A 6775-nucleotide genomic window follows, 5' to 3' on the forward strand; every position below is an offset into this window, starting at 1 on the left:
GTTAGTTTATATAATAGGTATTAGATTAATAGTATTAGTAGTAGGTACACCTATTAGTTATTTTGGTAGTGTTTAATTGTATTAATAGTTTATTTTCGTAATTGGTAGTGTTTAATTATATTAATAGTTTATTTTCGTAATTTTTATATTATTTATTTTGGTAGTGTTTAATTGTATTAATAGTTTATTTTCGTAATTTGGTAGTGTTTAATTAAATTAATAGTTTATTTTCGTAATTGGTAGTGTTTAATTAAATTAATAGTTTATTTTCGTAATTGGTAGTGTTTAATTATATTAATAGTTTATTTTCGTTATTATTATATTAGTTATTTTGGTAGTGTTTAATTGTATTAATAGTTTATTTTCGTAATTGGTAGTGTTTTATTATATTAATAGTTTATTTTCGTAATTATTACATAATAACTATATATAATTGTAAGTGTAAGGTAGCTTCAGTTACCGTCGATTAAAAATACACAATGCCACCTAAAAAACGACCATCTTTATCTCGAAATTCGAGAGATGCTAAAAGGATGAGAAATGCGCGTTCTCAAGAATCGGCAGAGGAAAGAGCACATCGGTTAAACTCTATGAGAGTTAGTGCCTCAACCTCTCGAGCCAATGAAAGCTCTCCAGAGAGAGAGATGCGATTAGCAGCTGACAGAGCGAGACGAGCTACATCACGGGCGTCTCAAAGCTCTTCTCAACGAGAGCTGAGGCTTACCATTGACCGAGAACAACATGTGTTATCCCGAGATGCTGAAACTGCGTCACAACGAGAATTGCGTCTCACTGCTGACCGCGAACGGCATACATTGTCTCGCGAGTCAGAAACCTACACTGAGAGGGAATTACGTCTCACAGCTGACCGCGAACGTCATATATTGTCTCGCGAGTCAGAAACCTTCACTGACAGAGAATTGCGTCTCACAGCTGACCGCGAACGTCATATATTGTCTCGCGAGTCAGAAACCTACACTGAGAGGGAATTGCGTCTCACAGCTGACCGCGAACGTCATATATTGTCTCGCGAGTCAGAAACCTACACTGAGAGGGAATTGCGTCTCACAGCTGACCGCGAACGTCATATATTGTCTCGCGAGTCAGAAACCTACACTGAGAGGGAATTGCGTCTCACAGCTGACCGCGAACGTCATATATTGTCTCGCGAGTCAGAAACCTACACTGAGAGGGAATTGCGTCTCACAGCTGACCGCGAACGTCATATTTTATCTCGAGAATCTGAAACTTTAACTCAATATGAAGACCGTTTGACAAATGATAGGGTGCACCATAATGTTATTCGATCTCTCGAAGACGCACATGAGCATGAACAACGACTAGAGTCGGTACGCGAATATTATAATTCTTTGAGACAAGAACGATCAGTAAGTTTGTCTAATGAAAGATTAAGAATCGAAAATATTCGGTCTCTTGAAACGGACGAACAGCGAGAGGCCCGTCTTACTGCAGACAGATTTCGACATAGCCTTAATAACTTAGATGTACACATAGAAGATCAATCTAGAAATTCGGTGGCTTGGTCCGACAAATATAAAAGTGGGTTTGCTTATAACCTCACAATTGATTATGGATCATCTTCTGTAATAGGCGATATGAACGTGGTATGTCGTTTTTGTAATGCTTCAAAGTGGAGTAAGGAGTCAGCTGGTTTCTGTTGTTCTACAGGTAAAATAAATTTGCCTTCATTCGAAGACCCACCGGAACCTTTGAAATCACTACTTTTAGGGGAACATATACAATCTAAACAGTTTTTAGATAATATTCGCACTTATAATAGTGCATTTCAAATGACATCCTTTGGCGCTCAACAAATCTCAGAAGGTCATTTCATGCCTACTTTTAAGATACAAGGTCAGGTTTACCATTTGATAGGATCCCTTTTGCCTGAAAACCAACCTAAGTTTCTTCAAATATATTTTGTATCCGACTACAACGAACAGTCGAATATAAGAAATCAATATTTCCCGAATTTAAATACTGAACTCATATCACAACTTCAGAACATGTTGCATCAGGTTAATTCGTATGTATGCAGTTTTAAATCGGCATTAGAAGCTCTTCCTCGAGATGATGATAACAATTATAAAATTGTTATAAATGCCGATAGGCGTCCAACTCAGGAACACCCTGGGCGTTATAATGCTCCATCCACGAATGAAGTTGCTGTGGTATTGGTCGACCAGGAATGTGATAGGCGTGATATCGTTATCCGTTCCAGAGATAATCGTTTGCAACGTATTTATGAAACCCACAGGGCTTACGACAGTTTGCAATATCCTTTGATATACTGTCGAGGGGAAGATGGTTATAATTTTGCTTTATACCAAACTGATCCGCGTACAGGCGCACCTAATTATAATAAAAAGATTTCATGCCTTCAATTTTACTGTTACCACTTGCAAGTAAGACGGAATAGGTTTGTATACTTTCAACGTTTTCGTGGCTTATTCAATCAGTTTATTGTAGACATGTACGCAAAAATTGAAACCGAAAGATTAGTTTATATACGATCTAATCAAAGGCAGCTGCGCGTTGAAGAATACGTGCACCTTCGCGACGCCATGCAGCAAGATAACGATACGGTGAATATGGGTCGTTTAGTTATTTTGCCCTCTTCTTTTACTGGTGGTCCACGATACATGCACGAACGTACTCAAGATGCTTTTTGTTACGTAAGAAAATATGGACGTCCCGACTTATTTATTACAGTAACTACCAATCCTAAGTGGGATGAAATTACTCGGGAGCTTCTTGAGGGTCAAGCACCGCATGACCGCCATGATATCATAGCAAGAGTTTTTCATTTAAAATTAAAATCAATGATAGATCTACTTACCAAAGATAAAATTTTTGGAGAAGTATTGTGTTATATGTATAGTATTGAATGGCAAAAACGCGGCTTACCTCACGCACATATCCTGCTTTGGTTAAAAGATAAGGTTCGACCTAATGATGTAGACAGTTTAATCAGTGCTGAAATTCCAAGTCCGATTGCAGATCCCGTGTTATACGACATTGTTAAAACTCATATGATACATGGTCCATGTGGTTCGTTTAACGGGAATTCTCCTTGCATGCAAGACGGTCGTTGCACTAAAAGATATCCAAAAGCCTTAGTGGATGGCACTGTAACAGGACATGATGGATACCCATTATATCGTCGCCGTTCAAGAGATAATGATGGTTTTACTGTTGAAAAACGAGTGTCTGGACAACAAGTTACTTTAGATAATAGGTGGGTCGTTCCGTATTCTCCTGTGTTGTCCAGAGCATTTCAAGCTCACATAAATGTTGAAATGTGTAATAGTGTAGAGTCAATAAAATATATTTGTAAGTATATTAATAAGGGCAGTGACCAAGCTACATTTGCTTTGAGAAATGAACATGATGAAGTTACAAGATTTCAGTCAGGCAGATATATAAGTTCTTCAGAAGCTGTGTGGCGGATCTTAAGTTTCAACATTCACGAAAGATATCCACCTGTGACTCATCTGGATGTTCATCTTGAAGGCGGCCAACGTATATATTTCAACGCCGAAAATGTCACAGAACGGTTAGAGAACCCTAGACAAACAAGTTTATTAGCATTCTTTCGACTTTGCCAAACTGATGATTTTGCAAAATCTCTTTTGTATGAGGAAGTTCCATCGTATTATACCTACGATAAGCAACGGGGTGTCTTTAATCGAAGACGCCGTGGCAGGCCTGTAGATGGCGAGTCAGGTATTTTTAAAGAACATGTTCTTGGTAGAGTGTACACCGTTCATCCTAACAACGCTGAGTGTTTCTATTTGCGATTATTATTACATACCGTGCGAGGACCAACCTCATTTATAGATTTGAGAAAAGTAGACGATGTTGTTTATCCCACTTATCAAACAGCTTGCCAAGCGCGTCATTTGCTTGAAAATGATCAGCATTGGGATGACGCTTTAGCAGAATCCTGTGTTAGTGATAATCCACGACGGTTACGCCATTTATTTGTAACATTACTCACATTTTGTAATTTGTCAGATGCTGTAACATTATGGGAAAAATATAAAGAAAAATTTTCAGAAGACTTTCTTAGAAATATACCTAACAATGATGAAGGCACAACTAATGATAATTTCCGTGATCTTGCCATAAATCAGTGCTTATTAGCTCTTCAGGATGACTTAACAGCAGTAGGCGGTAAATCACTCTGTGAATATGGTTTGCCAACACCAACCTCAGTCGGAGAGGTAACTAATAGGGAATATTCCGCAGAGATTGGTTACAATTTAACGGAACTGCTGACAACATTAGAAAACGGTGTCCCAATGATGACTGCAGAACAACGTTCAGTTTATGACCGCGTGTGCAATAGTGTTCAAAATAATTTGGGAACAATATGGTTTTTAGATGCACCTGGAGGAACTGGAAAAACCTTTTTGACTAAATTAATATTGGCTTATGTTCGAAATCAGCGTAAAATTGCTCTTGCCGTAGCTTCATCAGGGATAGCTGCAACATTGCTACCAGGAGGTAAAACTGCTCACAGTATGTTTAAAATACCAATTGATTTAGATCGCACGGAAAATCCAACCTGTAGTATTTCAAGAAATAGCGACAAAGCTAAGGTATTACGCGAGTGTAGTTTAATCATATGGGATGAATGTACGATGGCCCATCGAAAAGGAGTAGAAGCGGTAGACAGAACTTTAAGGGATATAAGATAAAATGATCGACCAATGGGCGGTATCACGGTTTTATTTTGTGGTGATTTCCGACAAACCTTACCGGTAATACCACGGGGAACCCGAGCTGATGAGGTTAGGGCTTGCCTGAAAAGCTCTTATTTATGGCGAGATATACAATCGGTGCATTTGACTATAAATATGCGAGTGAGAACTGGAGATAACCCGGATGATAGTCAATTTTCTGACACATTATTAAAGATTGGTGAAGGTACCTATCCACAACTACACCAAGGAAAACTTATACTGACGCCTGAATTATGTTGTATGGTGCAATCTCAACCACATCTTATATCGTCGGTTTACGGTGACGTAACAAATATATTAAATAGGGACAATTCTTGGCTATGCGAAAGATCTATTTTAACTCCTCGCAATGACCAGGCATCTGAGATCAATAACAAAATACTGTCGAATATACAGGGGGAAAGCAAAGTTTATAGATCAATAAATAGAATGGTCGATGAACAAGAAGCCACTAATTACCCGATAGAATTTTTAAATTCTTTAAATATGCCCGGACTTCCCTCTCATGAAATTTGTTTAAAAATTGGGATACCGATTATTATGCTCCGAAATTTAAAACCACCACAACTTTGCAATGGAACTCGACTAAAAGTAACCCAGTTGCAACAAAATATAATCGAGGCTCAAATTTTAACAGGTTGCGGTGCAGGAGAAACCGTCTTTATTCCCAGAATACCCTTAATACCAAATAATTTTCCATTCCAATTTAAAAGGACGCAATTCCCAGTATCGGTGTGTTATGCAATGACAATTAACAAGGCTCAAGGGCAGACTTTTCGTGTTGCTGGAGTAGATCTCAGTGTCAGTTGTTTCTCACATGGTCAGTTGTATGTTGCTCTTTCCCGTGTTAGCAGTTCTAAAAGTCTTTATGTTCACGTGCCGGACGGGTCAACTTTCAATATAGTTTACCCGGAAGCTTTGCACTAAAGTATTTTCGTTTTATAGGTACCTTTACCTTACCTTTATAAGGCAGTGGTACTTATATTGCCACCAGAATTTGAACCTTAACACATTATTATAAAGTTTAAAAGCTATAAATATTTTTAAGTTCTGTGTCTTATAAAGGGTTAAGCCTTATGTGAACGTGATCTAAACAATATTACCAATATAAATAATAATAATAAATATTACCAATACATTAACTTAATACACAAGGAGTTACACGCTGACGGAGTCGCGGACACAGCTATCTATACTTTTCTGCCGGAAGTCACTATTCCACGCGGACGAAGTCGCGGGCACAAGCTAGTTAAATCTAAAGGTCTATATTTAGTGAAGCTGTGTATGGAACTGTTATAACCTAATATTCCGTAGGGCTTGAATTGATGACAGGTTCTTTGCGTTTTTCTAATTTCAGAATTCTCAAGTGTTCCAAAATAGTGGAGTGAAATCGTTCTACTATGCCATTATCTTTTGGAGTATGCGCAAGGATCTTGTGATGCAGTATTTTATGAAGACGTAGAAATTCTGAGAAAAGTGCGTTAGTAAATTCAGATCCTTGGTCTGTAATAATAGTGCATGGAACGCCTGATGGGTGCAAAACGTTAGAAGAGCTTGAACGACGCTTAAAGCTGTGCCATCCCTGAGATGATATGCTTGTGCATATTTCGAGAAGGCATCTACTAGGGTAAGAAATTTCTCATTCTGAGCTGTAAAAAGATCAAGATGTATAATTTCAAAGGGTTTGGTTGGAGGGGGAACTATAGAGAATTTTTGTTTAATAGGGTTCCTGTCATATTTCGCTTGTGCACAGATGTTACACTCATTTATATACAGGGTCCGGCACTCGAAGTGTAACCAATTAAAAAGGTCATAAATTACTTCATACAAAATTCAGAAACAATTTACTTTTGCTCGATATGACCACCTTTTGCCTTGACTATGGCCTTGAGACGGTCAAAAAAGGAATCGCAAGCTGCCCGAATGTGACTTACAGGTATTTAGGCACACTCGCGGACAATGGCTTTTTTCAACGCCTCAAGGCTGGTGTATCTTTTAGCTCGGAC

The sequence above is a fragment of the Trichoplusia ni genome, chromosome 28 (genome assembly GCF_003590095.1).
Source record: "Trichoplusia ni isolate ovarian cell line Hi5 chromosome 28, tn1, whole genome shotgun sequence".
In the NCBI taxonomy this organism is placed as follows: domain Eukaryota; kingdom Metazoa; phylum Arthropoda; class Insecta; order Lepidoptera; family Noctuidae; genus Trichoplusia; species Trichoplusia ni.